This window comes from Mirounga leonina, unplaced genomic scaffold, assembly GCF_011800145.1.
Source record: "Mirounga leonina isolate KUSES-001 unplaced genomic scaffold, KU_Mleo_1.0 Mir_107, whole genome shotgun sequence".
NCBI classification, from domain to species: Eukaryota; Metazoa; Chordata; class Mammalia; order Carnivora; family Phocidae; genus Mirounga; species Mirounga leonina.
Genome location: NW_023270233.1, coordinates 2,058,826 through 2,083,665, shown reverse-complemented (window position 1 = coordinate 2,083,665; position 24,840 = coordinate 2,058,826). Strand labels below are relative to the sequence as shown.

Below are 24,840 nucleotides of genomic sequence, written 5' to 3'. Positions count from 1 at the left end.
TTTTTTTTTTTTTTGATGTCAGGAACAGAAAGTCTCAGGCTAGGGGAAGGAAGAGGAGAGCAAGACCTACAGTAAAGTCTTAGTGATATGCAGAGAGCCAACCTGTGAGTATCTCCTCTTCCATGGACAACTGGTGGCCAATGGCCCTGGAGATAGCCCAAGGGGCCAGGAACTGACCAAGACAAGGATTTATAAGGTTCACATTCAATTTACATTGGTCAAATGCCTATTTGGTACCTATGCACTTTAACATATATGAATTTGGCATTATTTGAAGCCAAGAAATATATCAAAAGGAGCAATGTACCAACAGGCTAGAAGCAGGAAGAATTAGAATCAAGTAGTCAAGAAAAACAGTGCATAAGTGGTTCAGCATAAAGCAAAGCCAAAGATCACAACTAAAGAGAGAATTCCAGGAATTAAAATGAGATCCTAAAGTCAGACTGCTGTGATTAACCAGTAAAAAAGATCATAATGACGATGATACTAAGGATGATCATGATTGTGGTAGCTAATACCCATGCATTGGGTGCTAGAAAAGACATTTTATATTCAGTGCTGCATCAAAGCTCACAACAATCCCACAATGTACGTAAAATGTAGGTTTGATGATAGGTCAAAATGCCAGCTTTATTACTGGTAGCTGGACTGGAGAATGCAATGAATCCTATGAATCAACTTGACTCCTTTTTTTTTTTTTTTTTAAGATTTTATTTATTTATTTGACAGAGAGAGACAAAGCGAGAAAGGGAACACAAGCAGGGGGAGTGGGAGAGGGAGAAGCAGGCTTCCCGCCGAACAGGGAGCCCGATGCGGGGCTCGATCCCAGGACCCTGGGATCATGACCTGAACCGAAGGCAGATGCTTAACGACTGAGCCACCCAGGAGCCCTCAACTTGACTCCTAATGGCCTTCTTAATAGGTTTCTCTCAGACTTAAATTCACCCACCCAGCTGTAGTCACAGCTGAACATCTATCTACTCCCACCAAAGAGAGAAGAAAAACTAGGTAAAGTGTGTATTTGCCATTTTCTCAGTCTTACAAATAGATATATACTCTCTTCCATGAAGAGTAGGTGTAAGGAATGGAAGAAAGAAGTTTCAATTAGAAATTGCATTTGAGTGCTAGTAACTGGCATTCCCCAAAAGTGACTTAAACAATGGAGTGGCTTATTTTTCTTTCATTACAAAAAAAAAAAAAAAAAAGGAGGTAGCTAGTTGCTGGCATTAGAATATCAGTATAAGGATGCTGTGATACTTTTGTGCTTTGATATTTTTCCAAAGAAGACATATAGATGGCCAACAAACGCATGAAAAGGTACTCAACATCACTAATTGTCAGGGAAGTACAAATTAAAACCACAATGAGATATCACTTTACACCTGTCAAAATGGCTAAAATAAAAAACACAAGAAACAACAAGTGTTGGCAAGGATGTAGAGAAAAAGGAACACTCATGCATTGTTGGTGGGAATGTAAATTGGTGCAGCCACTATGGAAAAGAGTGTGGAGGTTCCTCAAAAAATTAAAAATAGAACTACCATATGATCCAGTATTTCTATTACTGGATATTTACCCCCAAAAAACACAAAAGCACTAACTGGAAAAGATATATGCACCCCTGTTTATTACAGCATTATTTACAATAGCCAAGAATGGAAGCAGCTCAAGTATCCATCCATAGATGAATGGATAAAGAAGATGTGGTATATATATACAATGGGATATTACTCAGCCATAAAAAAGAATGAAATCTTGCCATTTGAAACAATGTGGATGGACCTAGAGGGTATAATGCTAAGTGAAATAAGTCATTCAGAGAAAGACAAACACCGTATGACTTTACTCATATGTGGAATTTAAGAAATAAAACAAATGAACAAAGAAGAACCCAAATGTCTTAAGGATTTGCTACCTCTTTTCTTTTTATTTGGAGTAACTTAAAGACTTGGGGATCACAAGCTAATGGGAAGAGGGTATTGAATTATGAAAAAAGAGTTCTTCCTTGAAGGTGCAGTGATATGAAGTCAAAATACCATTGGGGCTCAGAGCCCTTTTAAGCCAGTGATTTGTTTTTAAAATATGTTAGGGGATTGCATGCATCAGAATCATTTCACCAAATACCTGGGTATGGAGGCTGGTAACTGCATTATAAGAAGCTCCAAACAGCATTCACATATGCATGCTAAGCCTTGGAACCTTCCAAGAGGATGGCATTACTTCCATCTAAGCATGGAAACACTTTTGGAGGAGGATGCATTAAGCTAGTTTTAGAGAATAGGAACGAGCTAGAAACATGAAAATAACAGTTCACATGGAGGGAATAGGCTGAGCAATGACATATGAGAAAAAGTATGTGGCATATGGAGATCAGGGAGAAAGATCAGAGGGCACAAGAGAGCTGGGAGCAATCAAACTGAAATGAGAGGAGACCAGAGTAATTGGTCTCAAATGATCACAAGGGCAGAATATAAAGAAAGATAGGAGTGCTGGACTTAAACACATAGGTATAGAGATCATATTGACCTCTAAGAATGTATGATATGCATTATTTTTAGAAGAAAATATCACTTCTCCAAATTAGAGTGTGTGTATATATATATAAAATTATTATTTTCTTAACTCAGCAACTACATCTGCAAATGACCTTAGTCAGCTGATTCCAGTAACTATTCATAGGTGACTTGGTTCCAGGGACAAAGGGCAAGGTAAAGCCCCAATATCCCACTGGGTCAGCTGCAAAAGATGCTTCATGGGAAAAAGAAATTAGGGCCTCCATGCAGAGAGGGGTCTGACATGAGATTAAAAACTTCCAAGAAGTATTTCCAACTATATTCTACAAAGCTTTTGACCTCTGTTACATTTTTCTTAGTATATAGTCTGTACTTATTTAATGAATCTCAACCTTTCTGAAATAAAAGAACCTACTAGTTAGTGTGATTAAATAATACTGTCAATTACATCATTTGATGAACATTGTTGGGAGCTTTTGGAGATTATTTTCATATCCTTGGCAAATGGAAAATTCAAATGGCCTTTCCTACAAGCCACATTAGAAATAAACCACAATACATTCCTGTTTATGTCATTGACATTAAACCAAACTAATTTGATAAATTAAAAGGGAATTTAGCAATTCTTACAAGTATTTCTACAAAAAAATTATGATAAGCAACTTCAAATAAACTGAGGATTAAGTAGAAATGGCAAAACTTGATTAACCATAGATTTATTTTGAGAAAAATACTAAGTTATTTAAAGGCATGCATTGGACATCAGATATTAAACTACTGACTACCACTTAAAAGCTTCATTTTCTTTTTATTTCTATGTATTTAATATAGTCTTTCCATACCAGAAATCTGGTGTGTGAATTTTATTTTGTTGTCAAACTGATCACTGGGCTGTATTGATAAAATTTCTATTTTGAGAGTAATGCAAAAGCAAAAATTCTATTTTGCAAACTATTCTGCTTTTGATAATATGTGCATTTTATATCTATCTCATAACCATTTTTAAGATCATTAATCATTCTGCTATTTAATCTTTTTTAAGTAAAGGTTATATGTAATTAGGTTTATTCTGTAGTCACCGGTTCATGAGAAAACATAGAATTTTGGCAATCCAGACAACAAGGTAAATTTGTATGCCATCTTTTTAAAATACTTATCTCTTTTTTTTTTTTTTAAGATTTTATTTATTTATTTGACAGAGAGAGACACAGCGAGAGAGGGAACACAAGCAGGGGGAGTGGGAAAGGGAGAAGCAGGCTCCCCGCAGAGCAGGGAGCCCGATGCGGGACTCGATCCCAGGACCCTGGGATCATGACCTGAGCTGAAGGCAGTCGCTTAACCAACTGAGCCACCCAGGCGCCCCTAAAATACTTATCTCTTGACTGGATAATTGAAATTGGAATGAGTTTTTTAAGTTTAAATAGGTTGTGATGTTAAGATGAGGGGAACAAAAGGGGAACTGACTTTCAAATCTTTCCAAAGACTGGCTTAAGGATATCATTTATTTGCTTTTATGTGTTAGATTTTTATCATGTTGGGAATATGGGCTTTAGCTTTCCCAGTACTTAGAAGAATGAAATTGTAACCTTTGTTTTGAGGGCAAATCATTGCAAAATAATTTTCTCTGTAGGTCAGAATGTAAGTTAACAAGAAATTCTTTACAAGTTGTCTTTTATTAGCCTCACCCTTTTCTATAACATCAGGCCAGAGGATTAATCAGGTAGGTAATAAGCTTTGTGATATATATCTGAAATACCAGGAATAATTAGCAAGCTGTACATAAACACGAATCTATTATTAATTTTCAAATCACAACACTTAAATACACATATACACATGCACACACGTCCACACATATACACACACACTGGAGGGAAATAAGACATTGGGAGCCATTGAGCTCTGGCTTGGTTCAAATACAGACATCTTTAATATTTGTCATTCAATTCCTTGAAAGTTTCTCTGTCCATTAAACGAAAATAAGACCCACCTTGTCTTGCATGGTTGTTGTAGAAATTAGAGGTGAGGTAGACAAAACCCCTTGTGCAGCTCTGACCCTTATTTCCCACCTACTATATCAGGTAGCTGTTATTAATAATGAAATGGAAACAGCATAGAGGATACACTCTAAGTAGTCATCAGAAGTTGTGATGGTCAGGACATCTGGGTGGCTCAGTAAGTTGTGTCTGCCTTTGGCTGAGGTCATGATCCCAGGGTCCTGGTCAAGCCCCACATCAGGCTCCCTGCTCAGTGGGGAGTCTGCTTCATCCCCTCCCTCTGCCCTTACCTCTTATTCACTCTCTCAAATAAATAAATAAAATCTTAAAAAAAAAAAAGAAGTTGTGATGTTAGAATCGGGATTCTAAAACTTTCATACATTCAGCTTTACTTAAAGATTGTTTGTAGTGAAGAGGGAAATTACTTCTTTCAAATGAAAAAAAAAATGGAACAGTCTGCCGTTTTCAGTAAAATTGATCAATAAATCATCATCATGTGCTAGTGATTACCTTTGAAAATTATGACCTTTCCCTTCTTCAATTCTTTCCATATCTTCTTGAGATGATAGTACAGTCCTTGAAAAAGTGAAAAAGTAACACACAAGTGACTGTAAGTTTCTCCTTAAGAACTGTTACTTTTCGGGGCGCCTGGGTGGCTCAGTCCTTAAGCATCTGCCTTCGGCTCAGGTCATGATCCCAGGGTCCTGGGATGGAGCCCCACATCGGGCTCCCTGCTCAGCAGGAAGCCTGCTTCTCCTTCTCCAACTACCCCTGCTTGTGTTCCCTCTTTCACTGTGTCTCTCTCTGTCAAATAAATAAATAAAATCTTTAAAAAAAAAAAAAAAAAGAACTGTTACTTTTCTTCTCTCTCTTTTTTTTTTTTTTGTGGGGACTCAATCTTGCATAGACATCTATAATAAATAGCAAGAACAGATGCTTGATTATATATTTTTTAGTTGGACTTTTATAATTTTTTATTCTTGTTTTTGTCCAAGAGCTGCCAATATTGGCTTGGAATTTATGTATAAATATTGTTTTCATTCTTGAAAAAGACAGTTTGAATACTAAATTAATTGCTTTTTTTCTATATAATAAACTCATTAGCATTGAGATTTTATTCCCTAGAAGAAATAAATAATCTCTTTAATCAATAATATCTAATTTTTATGAGAAATTGGAGCTCATGGATGTTGAGAAACTTATTAAAGACTCTGTATTTTAACTGGAGGAAATCAAGTTCTTGTCACAAGTATATTTGAATTTAGTTTCCCCTCTAGAGTTCAAGGTCTTCTCCTTGAGGGTAGAAAAGAAGGAGAAAATTATGTCAGATAATGATGATTAGCAAAACTGGTGGTTGGTGAGAGAATAGCTCCACAGATTCTTTTCATACATATTATAAATTTAAAATTTAATTTTTATTACCTAGAATTAGAAAGATTTTTCAGGGGTGCCTGGGTGACTCAGTCGGTTACAATTGGTTAAGCGTCTGTGTTCAGCTCAGCTCATGATCTCAGGGTCCTGGGACTGAGCCCCTCCTCCTCCTTTTGGCTCCCTGCTCAGTGAGGGTCTGCTTATCCCTCTCCCTCTGCCTCTCCCCCTGCACTTGCTCTCTCTCTCTCTTTTTCTCTCTCTCAGACAAACAGGTAAAAAAGAGAAAGATCTTGCATAAAATCTAATTTTTGGTCTCAAAACCCAGTATTTGTCAACACCAGACCCCATTCGACCATGGCATCATCAGCCAGCAATCAGCTGTAGCTGGGTGGAGCCATCCCTTATATTGGAAACATATATGGTCCTGTGCTTAATTCTCTCCCTGGGCCAACTTCACTTGCTCATGTTATCTGTGCACCTCTAGGAGGAATTACAACATGTAAGCTATGATTGAGCAGAGGTACCCAAAGGGATGTTTCCTGTGACTGGTGGAGCCTGAGTAACCTGCAGAGACTGGAAACCCTACTTATGCATGTATATATGTATGCATTTATTTTTGCTTCAATTTTCATTTAGATCTGAAGTCTAGGGCAGGAAGGATGAGAGGGTTCACATGGCCTCTCATTTTAACAAATCACACATTGTAGACAGGGGAAATATTTGATGATTCATTATTTGGCTGACCTCTATTTGCTTTCTTGTAGTGATTAATAATGGAGAGGATTAATATGTAATGACTGAGAGGTATGCCAGACTTTGAATCAGGTTTTTTTGTTTTATTCATTCAACTATATATTGAGTGTCTTTATGTCAATATTATGGCAGGTTCTGGAGGTATAGATGTACCTACCTTCATGGGCCAAGACTTAAAAAAGAGACAAATAATAAATAAGTAATCAAGTGAATAAATCATCACTCATGTGGAGTGTTATAAGGGCTTTAGGTAGGCTGGTCAGAGAAGGCTTCTCAGAGTTGATGACATTTGAGCTGAGACTTAAGAAAAGGAGCCAGATGCTGGACTACCAGGAAGAGAGCATTCTAGCCAGAGAGACCAAGAGCCAAGGCCTTGAGGCTGAAGCATTTTATCTCCCAGTTTTAGAAAGTAAGATCAGTGTGATTACAGCATACTCGAATAAAAGGAAGATGACGTTGGTGAAGTGGGCAGGCCAAGGTGAGGACTTTGAGGTTTATTCTAAGTTCATTGGGAACTCTCATTTAATCCTCCCCAAAGCCCCATGAAACAGGAGAAAATCTTAGACTCAAAAATCAGGCAGACCTGTCATGTACTAGGCTGTCTAATCTTGAGCCTGGTTTTTATCTCCTCTAAGCTTCAGAGATAATGATACCCATATCACAGACTTTTCATCAGAATTAAATGGAATATTCCATGCAATCTTATGACATTGCCCAGCCCACTGTAAGAGCTTTATACATGTCAGATTTTATTATTTCAAATAGGGCTTGTGGAAGGTGCATTCCCTCTTTCCTCAACTGACACTCTCTTTCCCTTCTCCCTTCCTTCATTTGATAATGATAAACTTAAAATTTGTATAATTTTATTTCAAAGTCTGTTGTGATAAAGGCCTATCTCTAGGAACTTCAGGAGGTAATGTATCTGAGCTCCCTCTTCACCTCTTCCCACCTGTGACACTGATTCTTATTCCTTCATGTGTCAAGCATTGTTGGCCATTTAAAGAATCTGCAATCCGTAGCCTCAGAGTTTCTCAGATTTTAACCCTTTAATTCCTAGCAACAGCCTTCATATTCATTACCGCTACCATATTTATGCTTACATGTGTGCACACACATGCACATACACACACACATAGATTTCTAGATTGGGATGGGAATTGTGAAGCATCCAAAAATACAGCTCAAAAATTTCTGAGAAAGGTCGTAGGGCCCCTGGGTGGCTCAGTCGATTGGACATAGGACTCTTGGTTTCAGCTCAGGTCAGGATCTCAGGGTCCTGAGATGGAGCCCCTGTGGGGCTTCGCCCTCAGCGGGAGTCAGCTTGGGGATTCTCTCCCTGTGTCCCTTCCCCAACTCGCACTCTCACTTTCTCTCTCTCTCTCAAATGATTGGGTGTAAATCTTTAAAAAAAAAATTCCGAGAAAGGTTGTTATAGGTGGCAGAAGCATATATTACCCTACGCCTAACTACATGGCAACATGTAGGAAATTTTAGGATTAAGAACCTTCATCTTTTACTGAATGGGGCCAAGTGATGTGAAAGGAGAGTAATCATACAAGCAAATCATTCAGGAGAGTGTATCATGGATATTAAGCAGACACTTTATAGATACTGGAGAATTAAGAAAAGAGAAAAATCCATTTGAATTAATTAGATGAAAATAATTATAATTATGACCATTGTTAAAATGACCTATATATAGCTAATTATTATATGTACAAAAGCTCTTAGGCATGCCCTTATTTTTTTAAGGCACGCCTTTAATAGTGATGTGTAACAGCTTTGTTTAGTTTTAAGTTTTACATAATTACATTAAATTCTATTCAGCTATGCTGCAACTTTTGTTGCTCAAGTAGCAGGACATCTACCAAAAATTAAAATTTAGTAAATAGAACATGGCTTTTAAAACTCTTCCTGTATATTTAAATAAGGCCAAGTGGTTGGGAGAGGATAAAACTCAGGGTTCCCAAATTCCTCATGGGGGTAACTATTGGGGAACAAGGGGAAAGGGTGATGTTTCCTTGTTATTTCTCCAACTCCAAGAATTCCATGCATACCGGGGCCCATGTTGAATTTCCATTTATAGTTGTCTTCCTGAATCTAATATCGATATTCCTAGCATTACTGTATGCCTAATCCACAGCTGTCTGTCACAATTGCAGATTGAATAAACATCAGACACAGCAGTATTCTTCCACAGCTTTCAGGTCAAGGCCTGTCACTGTATTAACTGAAATAAAGCACTATGCTGATGTTCGGTATTCTTATTCTTGTGGTCTTTGGGATCACTGCCGTGTGCTTTGTATGTGTGGTTTAGCCAAAGCACCTGATAGCTACAGATGGTTTCATCCTTGGATTCCTGGGCTGACTGCTATATCCCAAGGCTGAGGGATTTAGCCACAAAGGCTTTAGAAGCTCAGCTGTTCAGCTTTGCCTTACACCTGGACATGATACCACCCATGCTGCTTTGAGATAGTGTAACTTGCCACAGAGGAAAAATGCTTACAACCTAAAATGACAAAAAAGAGCAACAAGCTCTTTAATGTTTGCCTTTCTTTTAACCAAGAAAAATTTGAATTTACCTATTCTGCATTTGAGTTCTCAGTCCCTGACTACAAAATCTATAGGGCATCAACCTTTCTTTGTGTATCTGTGTATAAAATATTCTGCACAAGGTGGACATGTAGTGATTTGATGCTGATTCTGGGTTACGCTGTACCTATATTATAATAGAATGTAGAACATTGTTGCATTTGGGACAATAATATACAAAAAAGTCAATGCTACTTCCACCAGAGAGTTAAATTAATAAACCAATACTATTATGCACCTGGAATATGGCCTGGAATAATAGGGCATAAATGTTTGATTTTTGTTTGCCCTCTTCAGGCCATGGTAGGCGAGGACATGATGAACACATAATGGGACATTTTAGAAACTGAATTTACCATAGCACAGATCTCAAAGGAAAACATGCCAAATTTTAAAGACACAAGTGATAGAATATACCTGGTTCTCCAGAGAAATTATCACCCATTATTGCCTAAAGAAAAGCAATCTATAAAACTAGTTTAGGATTCAGTGATGGATAATGAGGGGGTACTAAACTAAATGTAAAATTATAAGACCTGATTTAAGGGGTGCCTGGGTGGCAAAGTCAGTTGGGCGTCCAACTCTTGGTTTTGACTCTGGTTGTGATCTCGGGGTCTTGAAATTTGGCACAGGTCAGCCCTATGCTCCGTCCAGAGTCTGTTTGAGATTCTCCCTCTCCCTCTGCCCGTTCTGCTTGTGCGCTCTCTAAAAAAATAAATAAACAAATAAGTAAGTAAGTAAATAAATAAATGACCTGATTTCAGTCTGCATCATGTTAGCAAATCAACCTCTGTAGGCCTCAGATTTCTTTTGCTCTATTAAGTGAGAATGATACCTCTATGCCTAAATTATAGAATTACTGTGAACTAAAAAGTATTTTGTAAACTAGAAAGTGGTGAACTCATGAAAGATGTCATTGAAGGTTTAAGATCTGATGTGCACAAGAGAAAAAATGAAAATGTTATTCTTTCTAAGCAAGTCTGCAGTCTATTGAGAATATGTTAGGAGATTTGTTTGTTTGTTCTAAATTTTCCCATCTATTTAAGGTTGGAATCTGGCTTTACTGACAGAATCTTGGAGCTCTAGAAATGAGAAGTATTATTAGTATGGTCTATTTGTGTGTATGTATGTTACTGTCATGCTGACACACTTAAGTATTTCAAACACTGGGGCAAACTTCTGGTGGAAAGTCATGAAGAATTTCAAATGAGAACAGAACATAGTTCTAGGTCTCTTTCTCTCTCTTTTTTACTCAGAAATATTCATAAGCTCAGACCTAAAGAAAAGCTAAAATTTCCCTTTAAAATGCTTGCATGTGCATATTTGTACAAAGTAGATATTTTGTGATTCTTCTCAAGCAGATATGAATGATAGCCATCGTAGTGTTGGCAAATGTAGGGATTTTTTTTTTTTTAAGATTTTATTTATTTATTTGAGAGAGAGAATGAGAGAGAGAGAGAGAGCATGAGAGGGGGAGGGTCAGAGGGAGAAGCAGACTCCCTGCCGAGCAGGGAGCCCGATGCGGGACTCGATCCCGGGACTCCAGGATCATGACCTGAGCCGAAGGCAGTCGCTTAACCAACTGAGCCACCCAGGTGCCCCAAATGTAGGGATTTGTACAAAGATTTCCCTTGGGTTAGTTGAGACTGCGCCAAGGAGAAGAAATGTAAAGGGACTAAAATAGAGTATTAGGTCTTTTGAATTAACTTTTAGATAATCTGTGCTATTTTTCATGAGTGGAGTAAGTAATAGTTGTTAGGGAAGAGCATATGTTGACTTCAAATTAAGAAGCCAAAACATTTTGGTGAACTTCAAGCCACCTTGATTAATTTTGTTTTAGAACTTTGAAATATATAATGAAACATGAATTTTTACAGGCATTTAAAATATAAGCAAGTTAGTCTTCACAAGGGCTAGCCACGAGAATTTTCTTCACTGACATAATTTACCTTTAAAAATACAGATGATAAAAATGTTTTAATACAGAATGAAAAAAAATATTGATGATTTTAAATATACATAAGTATGTATAAGTATCACAATAATTGAAAGGCAGTATTTTATACTATCGGAGGTCCAAATAAGGATTTTAAGATTCACAGATTCAGCTTAAAAAGATTTGGTTAATTTTTGTTTTGTGTTTTTAAATTGCTATTTTTTCAATTATTAATGCTAAAATTATATGCTATTTCAGGAAAAAATATACCTAAATCAATAGTCTTTGAAGTAAAGTCATCTGTACCATGAAATGGTACAGTTATAACCATTTTCAAACTTTAAACAGGAGTAAATTCTGTTTTTAAGAGTTTCAATAATTGTTCCTTTTCATTTACCGAGTAATCTTTAAAATTTAGAAAAGACTGAAATTGCAGAGTAAGGAGAAAAAAAATTAAAACATATGTAAAGTGTGATCAGATCAAATAATGTATTTCAGCTTATAAACAAGAACAAGAACAAAAAGGACCCACCTTCAGGACCTGACTCTTCTCTCTGGAACTATGTGAATATTTTCATAAAGCATGATCCGATGGATGAAGCACCCTAATTTTTCATTTGCAAGAAAGTACAGGGTTATATAGCAAGATGTAAAGCATAAAAATCCTGCCACCTACAGTATAAACAAAGGTATGATTTAAGCATGTGTTTCACCTGAAACCTTGCTCAGAGGAGACTTCAGTCCTGCAAATTAGGAAGAAAGCTCAGGGACCCTGTAACCCCCTGTTCCAGGTGTGTTTCCAGCACGAGTGGCTGTCACAGAGAACATTTAGCACAGCAGACAGTGGCTGCTTAATGGAGTTGAGCAGCAGCCTGCATTTCTTTCCACATTTGACAAGGAAGTTCAGACTCAGCTAGTAAACCTTATTTAGGAAACTAATGTTATCTATTTGTATGTTTGCAAAGGATATGCCTCAGGCAATGTCACAAAATGAATTCTCAGGAAATAAAGTAAAAATGAAACTCAGGTCTTCAGACCAATAAATTACAGTGCCTGTGCTTTTTATGAACTTCATAACAAGTGTCACAGTTTGCAAATGGGAATCAACAATAGACTTCATTTATTTTTATTCTAAATCAAATTAAAATAGGCTTTTGTCAGTGTAAGAAAAAAAAACAGCTAATGGGAAAGTAACATCAGGATTTAAGATATCAAGTTGTTATCTCTCTAAATAAATAAGTTTTGGAGATGATTGGAGCTTCTTATATATTTTAAGATTATATGACAATATCAACAATAAAAGCATTTGTGACAGTATCACAATAAAGGCATTTGTAAAACCATGCTTGTTTTTATTTGGAGCCTAATATTTTAAGCTTCAGTATACCTCCATTTACTATTTCACATAAACAAGTAAGTAATATGTAAAATTTTAGGGAGTATAAAGGAAACTAATTTCGGGTTTTAAATTTTTCCATCATGAAAGAGTGTGTACTTCAATGTGTGCTTCTTTATGAGCATATAAAAATAATATGTAAAATAGTCATGACTAGAAATATGTGTTTAGTAAATTGGGGTCTGGGAATTTGGGGCCCAGGGGAAACCGCTATGTCAATGAGCAGTTCTTTTCAGCCCCAGAGTTTTAAGTTCCTTACTTAAGTCCCTTCAGTACCAAGTTCCTTGAGTACAAAGCTGCTATGAACTTTTAGAAGTCCAGTTGTCCTTTTTATTAGTGAAGGGCTGTTCAACTGTACCTTTGTATGCAGAGTTTTCAGGCATATGGGTAACCAGTATTTAATTATTTTTGTTAACTCCACTATCATCTTTGGATCAAATATTGCTGTCAGGCAAGAGCAGATGAGCACACTTTTTTTTTTTTTTTCAGGGAAAATACTCGGCAGTCGTTACAGTGAGATGATTTTATAGAAGCCTCTTTCACTTTTACCCTTACATAGGCCAGTATGAAATCATGGAGATTTGCCCTTTAAACATTGTTTTATTATTAAATGGAGTCTCTATGAGGTAGCATGGCTCAGTAGAAAAACAATAGATTAGGCATCACTGTAAATACAAATTCTGTCATCACCACTGACTCGCTCAGCCCTTCTGAGCTGAGCCTGAAGTGCGTTATTGAGAAACATCAGTGCCGAAAGCTGTCATTTGGCTTTCTATATTGGTGGTTTCCAGAAGATACTGTAAATTCATGGCAGTAAAAAAAAAATAAGAGGACTCAGAGCAGGAAGGGACCTTATTGAATATCTGGTTAAACTATTTCTGTTTTCAGATGAGGAGGCTGAGATTCAGGGAAGTTACATGATTTGCTGAAGGTCAAACCACAGAAAACAAAATCCAGGTGGCTGATGGCCAGTTTTGTGGTCTGTCCACTATGCTCAATACCAGATGGAAGCTGGAAAAAAAAAAATCAGTTAATTATCTGGACACTGTTTATGTATTGCTTCAAATCTGGAGGTTTGTTCCTACTCCTCTCGATAGTTTTATTTTTTATTTGGAATTTGGAATCATGTGATAATCTAAAGTGTAGTAATAATTGACAAGGGACATATTGGCAAAAATACATTTATTTGGGTCAGGAGAGGAAAAACCACTGTGTGACTTTGGATTCTGTCAATTTAACATTCTCGCTGAGATCTATAGCTCAACACAGTCAGCAGGGTGAACTGACAAATAAGGCAAAATGGAGGGGATAGGAGAGAGAATTCACCTTTATTATTAAGTACTATGTGTTTGACACTGTGCCAAGTGTTTTATAGAACTTGTCCCTTTTAAAGAAGACAATTCTCTCTGAATTTGTGGCATCGATGTCCGAGTTGTCACTGACTACTTTGCAACCTCAGATGAATCTTTTAACCTACTTGGACCTTGGGGTCCTCATTTGTAAAACAGGCAATCTTAAACTCACTGCTTCATGAACTGGAAGACTTCAGCTATGGAAACTGTAGAGAAATATAAGGCTCCATCAGAATTTAAAATCACATATGATTTTATCGCTTCTCGGCCTTTTGGCTAAGATCAAGTGTAAAATCACATATGATTTTTTTTTTCCAATTGATTCTTTGTGACAGTTATATTTTGTTTGAGGGAATTTTAACTTACATTCACTGATTTCATATAGGATGCTGGAAGAAACACAACATAGGATTAAAGATTTATTAAAGATAATTGACGAAATGTGTAGTCCACCTGAGAAAACAAGGTTGACAGTTTGTTTCACCTTGTTTTTCTTTTTTCTTTGTTTTTCCCGTTTCTTCATATATTGAATCCATTTTTTTTAAAGATTTTATTTATTTATTTTAGAGAGAGACTGAGAAAGACAGAGTGCAGAAGCAGGGGAAGGGGCAGAGAGAGAAACGTACTCCCCGCTGAGCAGGGAGCCCCATGCAGGGCTCAATCCCAAGGCCCTGAATCATGACCTGAGCCAAAGGCAGATGCTTGACAGACTGAGCCACCCAGGCGCCCCTGTTGAATCCATTTTTATCAGTGCTATTTTGTACACATTCTTTTACAGAAATCTACAAAAGTACTTGGAAATTGATAACATGTTTGTGCTAAAATGAATAAAAACAAAGATACTTAAATACCTAGGGAGATAATATTTGTCATTCTAAGTTGGAAATATTATTTTTATGTTGTGTTTCAGTCAGGATACTTGGATGCAAGCAAGAGAAACTAATTTGGTTATCTTAAGCCAGGACTCCGATACCAGGCAGGAGATGCGGGTCAGGATGCCAAAAAAAGCAGGGATCAGGGAGAGGCAGAAAGAGAAGTGAGAAGCACAAAAAGGGCTAACAACTGATTTTTTTGGTTGTTACTTACTATTGAAAAATATGTAATCACATACTAAAGTATATATATTATTCAAAATATTACTAATGGTAAATCCAGTAAATATCTGTATTAACCCTTACTGTATGACCTTCTATACTCTGCTTGCTTAATCACTGTCCTAAATTTTGTATTGATAATTTCCTTACTTCCTCTTATAATTGTACACACTTAAAATAATAGAATAATATAATACTTAATGTGTGGTGAATATGTGAGGATACACCAGTATTTCTTTTATTTTAGGATCACAATTTATTTTTTATATCTTCTGCAACTTTTTTTTCCACATTTTGTTTTCAAACATGGGTGCCTTCATTAATCCATTATATAAATATATAAAAATGTATTTATTCAACTGCTGAGGAACATATGGATTATAGTGACATTTCTTTCTCTTCTTCTTCTCTTTTTTTCTCTTTTTCTATTTTGCATAAAGCTGCCATGAACATTTTAATTCTGGTGTATCTGGTACAAAAGTTTTCTAGGGTACATATTTAAGAATGAAAGACTAGGCCATAGATTATGGGACTGTGCTGATTTAAGAGGCAATATCAAATTGTTTCCTAAAAGATTTTTCCATTTTAGCCACAACAAGCAGTGAAGATGGAGTGCATATGTTTGACAACTCCTATAAACCCATATTTTGAATTTGGGGGCAGTCTATTTATGTGAAATATCTAAGAATATCCTTCCAATTTGCATTCTCTGATTCCCTTTGAGATTAAGCTTTTTTTTTTTTTTTTCATATTTGTCAACAATCCTTTTTTTCCTTTTCTATGAAATATCTGTTTGACATTGACTTATTTTTTTCTATTGGGTTGTTTTATTAGTTTTATGTATTTTATCTTTTCCTAGTTTAGATTTCTTTTCCTTCTCTATGAGGTTATTGATGAAGAAAAGTTCAGGTTTGCAGTTTTATGTCTTTCCCTTTGCGGAGGACTTAAAAATATTTGTTCTCTGAAAGTTTTCAAGCTTTGCCTTTCTCACTTAACATATTAATAAATTTATTTTTTTGTATATTGTGAGATAAGGATTTTATTTTTGTTCTCACTATATGCATAAACAATTGTGCAGGAACTCTGTTTTAAGAAGTTCTTCCTATCAACGTGTACAGCCGTATCTATACTAATCAGGTTTACATAAATTATAGTCTGTGCATAGATCCTTGTTCCAGTAGTCTGTATGTCCATTTCTGTTCTTTTTCCATGCATCGTAATTATTTTAATTTAAAAATATCTTGACTTATAAGGAAAGTTTCCAGATCTTTTATTTTTTTACAGAATATACTGTTTAGTGTTGGTGGTATAGTGGTGAGCAAAGCCGCCTTCCAGAATATATCGTTTACTCTTAACCTTTTTTTTCTATCAGTTTGTTGCAGTTAGTTTGTTTCTATTCTAATATTTATGCTTTTAACTTTATTTTTCTTGCATATGGACAATCTACAGGTGATGGTAAAGTGGTATCAATATATATACTTATTGTTTTTGTTTTATTTCAGAATTACACTTTATAACATTTCACAATTGAATATGATGTTTGCTGTAGATTTTTGTGGATGTGCCATATGAAACTAAAGATCTTCCCTTTTATTTCTAGTTTGACAGAAGATCATTTGAATTATTATTGATATCTGTATCTGTTGAGAGGATTATATGTAATTTCCCCTTCAACCTGTTAATGAGGTGAATAAATTTTCTAACGTTAAAACAATCTTGCAACACAGTCTTCCTGAAATGGATCTAACTTGGGCATGGCATATATCTTTTGTGGGTTTTGGTTTGCTATTATTTTATTAGAAATTTAGTATGTTTGTACATGAGTGACAACTGGCCTGGAATTTTAAAAAACTTTTTACATCAAAATAATTTTATGTTTACGGAAGATATTCAGTGATAGTACAGATAATACGGTTCCTATATGCCCTTCCACCAGCTTCTCCTAAAGTTAAAATCTTATATTACCATAGCACATTTGTCGGAACTGAGAAGTTAATATTGGTGCAGTGTTACTCAGTCAACTATAGACCTTATTCAGCTATCACCAGTTTTTCTTTTTCTTTTTTTTTTTTTTAAAGATTTTATTTGAGATAGAGAGAGAGAGAGAGAAAGAGAGAGAGAGCATGCACACAGGAGTGGCAGTGGGGAGCTTAGAGGGAGAGGGAGAAGCAGGCTCCCCACTGAGCAGGGAGCCCAATGCAGGGCTTGATCTTAAGACCCTGAGATCGTGACCTGAGCCAAAGGCAGATGCTTAACCGACTGGGCCACCCAGGCGCCCCCTACCAGTTTTTCTTTTTATGTCCACTTTCTGTTCCAAGATCCAATCCAGGATACACAGTACATTTAGTTGCCGTGTCTTCTTAGTGTCCTTCAAAATGTGATATTTTCTCACAGTTTCCCAGTTTATCATGTCTATTTATTTTATTGTAGCTTTATAGTAAGTCTTAAAGTGGGATAATGTCAGTCCTTTGACTTTGTTTTTCTTCTTCAATATTATATTGACTATTCTGGGTCTTTTGTTTTTCCAAATTAAATTTAGAATTAGTTTGTCAATAACCAAAATAACTTGCTAAGATTTTGATAGGGATTGTATTATATCTGTAGATCAAGTTGGGATGAACTGACATCTTGACACTGATGAGTCTTCTTATCCATGTACTTCTCTCCATTTGTTTAGATATGCTTTTATTTCTTTTATCAGAGTTTTGTAATTTTTCTCATATAGATCTTGCATATATTTTGTTAGATTGATACCAAAACTATTTCATTTGGGGGGATGCTAATGTAAATGGTATTGGTATTTCAAATTCCTATTGTTCATTGTTGGTATATAAGAAACCACTTGACTTTTGTATATCAACCTTGTATTCCGCACCCTTGCAGTAATAACTTTTTAATTCCAAGAGTTTTTTGTTACTTCTTTGGTACTTTCTGCTTAGACAATCATGTCACCTGCAAACAAAATTTTGTTTCTTCCTTCCTAATCTGTATGCTTTATATTTCCTTTTCTTGTCTTATTGTGTTAGCTAGGACTTCCAGTATGGTATTGAGTAAGAGTAGTGAGAGCAGACATCTTTGCCATGTTTCTTATTTTAATGAGAAAGCACTTAGTTTCTTTCTTTCTTTCTTTTTTTTTTTTGCATCTACTGACATGATCATATGATTTCTTATTTCAGCCTATTGATGTGATGGATGATTACATTAAGTGATTTTTGAATGTTGAAATTGCTTTGCATACCAGGAATTAATCTCACTTGGTTGTATGTATAATTCTTTTTATATACTACTAGATTTGTTTTGCTAAAATTTTATTAAGGTTTTTTTGTATCTATGTTCAGGAGAGATATTCATCTATAGTTTTCCTTTCTTGCAATGTCTTTGTCTGGTTGTCTTTTTTATTTTCTAATATATGCCTTTGTTACTTTTAAAGAGCCCTCACTGGCCAGGTATTTTGTCAAATGACTCTCAATTTGGGTTTGTCTAAAGTTTTTATGATTAGACTGGGGTAACAGATTTTGGGAAGAATGCCACACAAATGAAGTTCCCTCATTATCACTTAATTTAGCACTTTTTTATATCATCATGACTTATAACTGGTGATGTTGACCTCCATCACTTGGTTAAAGTAGTATCCATCATGTTTCTCAACTATAAAATTACTACTTTTCCCTCTCTCTGCTCTCTCATTAGAAGTGAGTTACCAAGTTCAGCTCATACTCAAGGGAAGCGGAATAAAGCTTCACCTCCTAGAGGCAGGGGTATCAAAGATTTGCATTAGGCTATATAATAAATATTTTGGGGGGTGTATTTCAAGGTCATGAAATATCCTATTTCTCTTAATTTTTGCCCACTGATTTTAGCATTCATCAGTAGCAATTATTAGTGTGATATTCTAATGGTGATACTTTTATTTTCCTCATTCTTATTTTACTATACTATTTCTGGGTGTATATTATTTTTATTTTTCTATTCTTAATTATTCAGCATTTTTGACTCTGGAGATTGCTCTGATCCTCCAGTAAACATAACAGGAGGTTGGGTGAAAACCACGTGCCTTTACCACATAAGCCTGGGACTAGTTTTGCAGCAAGTAGGTTTTTTTGAAACTCATCCTTTGTTTCCCTTTTTCCTCAGGAAATGGTGAAATGTTTCAAGTGAAGAAGGCATGTTGATTCTTGGGGATTTTGCAAGAGTAAAGTCAGATTTTAGGGCAATGCCTACACTGAATATTGGTTGTAATCTCTGAACTTTCTGTGCCTGTGCAGGTGTTAATGATGGAGCTTTCTACCCTAGTAGTAGACATTGAAATAAGGGTACTTTAGCAGAATCATTATTCATTTGGTGAAATAATTAGTAGAGGAACCAAATAACACTAGTTCTAAATAATGCTGTTGCTTTGCTTGCCTCACCCGTCTTATGCTGATCCTTTTGAATTTCTAAAAGGTCTTAGCAAATATGTCTTAAAAATAAGAACTCATATAGTTTTCTTCATATATTTCATTAATCTTAGCTCATGAAATTATAGAGCTTTACATTTTTACTCTTATGTTGAACCTCATCTTAAAAATAGTAAACACATGAAAATAAATGTCATTTTTATTGTCTAAATTCCTGCTTTTAACTGCCATATCAGATGGCTACCATTATTGACTGGCTACCATTATGTTTTCCAAATATTACCTTGCTCTTGTATTGCCTATTTCTTGATAAATATTATTTTTAAATATTTTAAATATGTAACCTTCATAGGGAGTTCAAAGGAGCACCACTATTCTGGACCCCTAATTCAACTCAATGCCCAACCTATTTTCATTAACTAGAAAATACCAGATATTTGGTATCCCTCCTTTCCTTGCTGTTAATAATGGCTACACCATCCATTTCTTGATAATAAAACATAGAGATAAGCTCCTGGGGATTTTTCCCTCCCATAAAGAAATGGAGCTCTACTGCCTGCTTCCTTCCTTCCTTCCTGTATTTAGTTATGAGCAGACATGAAGCTAAGCTGCAGTAGCCATCTTGCAGCCATGCAACAATAAGCCTGAGGACAAAAGCCAATACACTGAGGACTGCAGAGTGAGCACAGAAGAGCTTAGATCCTTGTTGATATTGTTGAGCTGCCGAATCTTCACTGATTGTCCAACTCTGTAATGATTATATAGAGCAATAGGAAACACTTCTTTTTAAAGCCATTTTCATCTGGATAATGTTTTCTAGCAGCTTAATGCATTCTAACTGTGAGGCTGATCATATTTGAGACACTTTATAAATATGGAGTGAAGGGCGTTGGGAGGAGATATTGTAGGAAAATGGAATGGTTCTCTAAGTGGAGGGGACAAGAGATAGGGTAATTTTGATACAGATGTAAAATTTCCTTTTTAAAAAAATTTCCTTTTGTTATGTAAAATTCCTTCTTTAAAATATTTGATTAAGTTCATTCTGAACATCCTTTTCAGGATGTTTCTATTTAAGTTTATGTTACCATCATTTCCCAGAAATTATTTTAAATTATTATTTTCTTTTCTATTTGAAGGAGGAAAGTAAAAGGAATGATCCTATTCTTTTCTCTATTTTGTATACAGGACTAAATTCCCTCCATCCCATCTCCTACTATGCTTTCCTTTCTTATATAAGTTCACACATAAATTCACAGAATCTATCTGCCCGCACATTATATTTCATTAATGTTTTTCATTTCACTGAAATGATATAACACTCCACGTCTTGCTCAGAACAAACAAAACTGGGAGTGTCACTTTCCAAAAGAAAATAGACAAGAAAAAGAAAAGACAGTCATTAGTATTTTGGTCATGGATTTTCAGTGAAACAAGAACCACATGCCTGGTTCTTTCTCTGCTTTCAATTTAACACATCTACCTTTTTGATTTCGTTCCACAAGTAAATTCTACTTTTCTATTTGTTATTTGTATTTGCTAATCAAGCTTTCAAAACCTCTTGGATTGTGACTTTTTGAAGCTTGGGGGAAAGCATGACACTTAACCAACATTTTCTAAAATGTCACAACATTTAGGGAGGTAGGATCTTTGTGAAATCCCTGCAGATAATCCTCCTTTGAATTATAAGCATTATACAATTCCCTCTTGTTTCCAAAATCAATCAATAGGCATGATTAGGTTTTTTTTTTTTATTATTATTCCAACTTTAGCTATTTTAAGAGCACATTTTGGGAGAAACAGAAAATGTGATGACCATCTTTAAAGAGACCTTGCTGTGTGAATCTAGCAGTAGGAAGGGGAAGCAGAATTTCATGCTTTTATTTAGAAGACTTCATAGTCATTTAACATGGTGATGAATCAGAATATGAAATTCGTTTATGGTTATAATCAATTTGAGTAACAGCTGAGAAAGTATAATAGAAATCATACAGTTTTACCTGTGTCCCATAAAATCATGAAATATCCTGACGGCAGTTCCATCTACTTGCCTCTTCTTATAAATCTTTTAACATCTGTTTTAATAATGGGCTAATTTCCCTACCACATAACCAAATATACTCTTAATGGATTTGGGACTTAACCTCTGCGTTTATTTCATTTTTGTTGAAATACAAAACAGAAAATGAATTCAAAAAATCAGTGTTGATTATGGCTAATCACTCAAAATAGGTATTCCTTACCTATTTACTAGAAAAGATTTTTGAAGAAACAACCAATACTACAAAATGTTACTGCTATCTCCAAAATGTTTCTTACTAAAGCAAGGGACAGTGAAAGATCATATTAATGAGAGTGTATCACGTTCTGTATTACCACTGACTCAGATGACTGGAATTTTTGCCTGACAGAACTTGGGAAAATTATCTTGTCCTTTGTGTTCAGAGATGATGTGATGACAGGTTATTTCCTGTGCCATAACTAAGATATGTGACCTGCTGTTCTTGCCAGGAGAGAGCCATTTTGTAGCTGACAGCAGCAGTCACTGAGAGAAGAACTTGACACTTGTAGTCTTGTAACCTTTGGGTCAGCTGAGTGTTTTGAATCCTTCTAGCTGGTATGGTATCCTAGCTTCTGTCTTGTCTTGGTGACTGTTGCTGACACTGCCTTGTTACAAATGATCTCTGCATGCATTCCCTCTCTCCCAGTACCCTATACATGCAATCACCTCCCATGTTCTGCAATCACAACCTTTCAGTTCTGGTGCCACTTCCCCCATCCTCTTATCAGTGAAATGCAGTAAGCTCCATTCCAAGTACAGATAGAATTGCTTTTACTCAGCTTTCCTTGCTGGAGAGTGTGTTTTACTACCATTGCCCATAAAGAAATAACTGAGCCAATGATTATGCCCTTTTAACCTATTAAACTGCTTGAGTAGAACCTTGCTCCTACAATGCATTAGATAAACACAGATTCATTAATGAATACTGAAAGGAAAAAAAAGCAGTGTTGCATTGATAAGCCTTTATAATAATGTAATAATAATAACAGTGTCAAAAAATACTTCTATCTTACATTTGAGCAGTCATTTTGGTTTCCATAGTTTTTTCACATACAGTAGATATTACTGCAGTATGAACAACTAATCACCAAAAGAATGAAGCTTCTTCTGTCTCAAAAGTTTGTGAAATACTATCAGCAGAGACACATTTAATGACTGACTACCAAGTTCCTCTTTGAAACTATAAGAAAGTTAGGATGACATCACAGCATATATATCTTTAATGTAATTTTTAAATTGTATGTTCTCCTGATTCTCCTTCTGCTTGATCTCTGTCACTTTGGCTAACCACACTTCTTTTTTTTTTAATTTTATTATTATTATTATTATTATTATTAATTATTATTATTATTTAGAGAGGGGGGCGGGGAGGAGCAGAGGGTGAGAAACTCAAGCAGACTCCATGCTGAGCATGGAGACCGATGCAGGGCTTCATCACAGGACCCTGAGATCATGACCTGAGCAGAAATCAAGAGTCAGAGGATTAACCGACTGAGCCACCAAGATGCCCCTGGCTAATTCCACTTCTAAATATTTTCTCCAAAATATGTATCTTCAAAAAGTTCTGTGATTTGGTCTAATGCCATAGTTCCAAATGCCATCTCTTTGCAAATGCTTGTCAGATCTCTTTCTCTCCCCTTTTCTCTCTCTAGTTCTTCTATTTCTTCTAGACATCTAGGATCAATTCCTTAGTCATCTTGGATTCCTTCCTGTTTTTGCCTCCTGCATCTAGTCAGTAGTAAAATCTTGGCATTTCTATCTCAATACCAAATATCTCAACCTTCCCATTACCATCGCCAACATCCTCATTCAAGTATTTATGAACTTTTCTTCTAGGTTGCTCTAACAGTGTCCTAACTTGTCTTCCCACCAACTATACAATACAATTTTATAGACCAATTCTAAATTAATTATTTAAGGAATGATTTCCAAACTATCTTTTTAGTATTACAAAGTTTTTTTCAAATGAAATGGAACCTAAATTTATTAAACAGAATTGCTTTCTTTCTTTGGAGCAGGGATTGAGTGTGGGCACTCACACCTAGTCCTATTTAGATTTCTCTTTACCTTACCTCTCTGCCCACTCACAGAGCTCTGAGAGATACTCTCATGGGAACATAGTTGAAAACCACTATTAAAATATATTTTCAGACAAATTAATTATGACCAGATGATAAAATTATATTTCAAATATGCTGCAAGGGAAGAAGTTTTAGAAAAAGCAAATTCAAATATATCATCTTAGTAGATTTGGTCCATGGGGGAAAATGATAAAAATTATTAGATTGCATACAACCATACCAAAAATTCATCAGGCTCTTAGCATGGTGGCTAGTTGAAGCAAGTTTAACTTCCTTGAAGAGACTGTAATCCCATGAAAGTCTATCAGAAAATTACACTAGTTATTTTATCAGGAATGTTGATTAGTCTTAGAAAAAGTAGTGAAATACATTGTACAGGAAACTTTGTCCTAGATAAGGTATGAAATGATTTTCTTTCTCACCACTAGTCATATTAGAATCTTACTCAAAATTTCCAAAGGCCACTATGTATTTATCCAATTAAGAACAAATTCTTGGGCTTGGAATTTAAATCACAACCTGATATAATCTCACACTGTTAGCCCTTTTACCATTTTACTACTTTGATAGTTATTACAGTGTAAACTCTATCTCTAATTTCTTAATTCAACCATAAGTTTTTCTGTAGTTTTTCATTCTCTACTGCTTGTATAATATGCTTCTTCCCCAACTTGCCTCTTTATGTTTATCTGTTTATTTTTTAGCTGTTCCAAAAGGCCCAATGCTTTCCATGTCACCTTTTCTATGACAATTTTCTAAAATCTCTTTAACTGGATATGATTTCACCACTTGTAACCATTCTCGAGTTTTGTATGCTTCTCTTATGGCAGTTTCCTTTTTCTGCCTTGTTTTCTATATGTAATGGAAAACACAGCTAAATATTTAACAGATAATTTACTGAGATTGCATTAAAATACATGACATAAACATTCATGTTGACCATGTAGTTTGTATACTTGTTACATCTCCAGATTGTTAACTTTTTAAAGATTGGCTTGAAAGATATAAAGGATAAAGCTTGGTCCTTGGAATTATTTTGGGGACCATCTTTTACTACTTATGCAGTTTTAGGCATGAATATTTAATCTTACTGAAGTATCTGTCCTCTTCAAATAAATCTAATTACACATATAGTTAAATAGATATCTCTTGAAATGATTTTTTTCCCATGGTAGAGAAAAATCAATGCATGTAAGTACAGAAGAAGATAATCTGAATATAAGAGTTTACTGGACCTTTCTGGGAATCTTGAGGACAATGGGCACATAGGTACAGTGATAAAGTCCTCTGAGGAGAAAG

General features: G+C 35.5%; 1 protein-coding gene and 1 pseudogene across 1 annotated transcript in view; both read left to right on the top strand.

Annotated features, from left to right (window-relative positions):
* Positions 1-24,840, top strand: part of LOC118018595 (catenin alpha-3-like) — a 1,827,095-nt gene that overhangs the window by 1,436,837 nt on the left and 365,418 nt on the right. The gene's annotated exons all lie outside the window — the stretch shown is intronic.
* Positions 14,167-14,314, top strand: LOC118019207 (annotated as a pseudogene).